This window comes from Urocitellus parryii, chromosome 1, assembly GCF_045843805.1.
Source record: "Urocitellus parryii isolate mUroPar1 chromosome 1, mUroPar1.hap1, whole genome shotgun sequence".
In the NCBI taxonomy this organism is placed as follows: Eukaryota; Metazoa; Chordata; class Mammalia; order Rodentia; family Sciuridae; genus Urocitellus; species Urocitellus parryii.
This window is the reverse complement of record NC_135531.1, coordinates 47,582,377-47,583,443: the sequence shown is the minus strand read 5'-3', so window position 1 is coordinate 47,583,443 and position 1,067 is coordinate 47,582,377. Positions and strand designations below refer to the sequence as shown.

Genomic DNA, 1,067 nt, shown 5'->3' with positions numbered 1-1,067 from the left:
ACAGATGAATTGCTAAACGAACACAGCTCAGCGGTGGTTTACAGAAAGGGGCTAGCTGGTGCAAGCCAAGAGGAGAGCTGGGTGAAGGACAGCTCTAAAGACTGCTGCCTTTGTCTTAATTCGCTGGGTCTGCGGTACCTGCTGTCCCCTTCTGGATACACATGGTGTCCAAAGCCCTCTCTGAGTTAAAGCCCAGTTATTCCTCTTTTTTTTTTCTTTCCTCTCAATTCCATGTTTGCCCATTTACAATACAGATCAGGGCCAAGGTGCGTAGGCTTACCCTTATTTCTTCTTTCTCTACAGTCAGGGTAAGAACACAGCCTGTGGTAAGCATCAGGAAGCCAAAGCCCAATTGTTCTTGAACATGTCTTTCAAAGATACTGAGCTAAGGTCAACTTCATCACATTGTTGTTATTACATTGTTGTTCTCATATTCTTCTCTACTTAAATCACTAATAACCTCTAGTTTCTTCCTTTCTCCCTCCCTCCTTCCTTTTATTGTTGGTGCTGGAGATTGAACTAAGGGCCCCCTGCATGCTAGGCAAGCACTCTGCCACTGAGCTGCATCTCCTGCCCCTTCTCAAACTGATTCATTAATTCTGAATCTTTTACCATTAACTGTTGTTAATTCTATTCCCTCAAACACTTAATATCCACAAAACTAAAGACTACATCTGAGCTAAATGAAAAAATGGTATAGCTACAAAATATGAATTAATGGTTAATATTACATGTTAAATATTGGATGGTTAAATATTATATGGTGCCCTTGGAATCTGTTCATACTTTCCGTATATTTTTGACTGTACTCAATGATGAGAAACACATATACTTCCTGGTCCATCTTCAGGTACATATATTTGTGTGTGTATACATGTATATGGTTTAAGTAAGAGTTTCATGGAACAGTGCTTAACCATACTATACGCAATGCATGCTGATCATTTCTATCTTATTCTCTGATATTGAAAATAAGAGTGTAACTCCACTAAACCCAGAATCTGTAGTTTGAAAATCTGATCTACAAAACGATATGTGCCTCTTGAACTCTTATACACTGTTCACAT

The 1,067-nt window shown here is 39.1% G+C and overlaps 1 pseudogene; it reads right to left on the bottom strand.

The window, feature by feature from the left end:
- Positions 1-229: 229 nt before the first annotated feature.
- Positions 230-343, bottom strand: LOC113192419 (small nucleolar RNA SNORA51; annotated as a pseudogene).
- Positions 344-1,067: the final 724 nt, after the last annotated feature.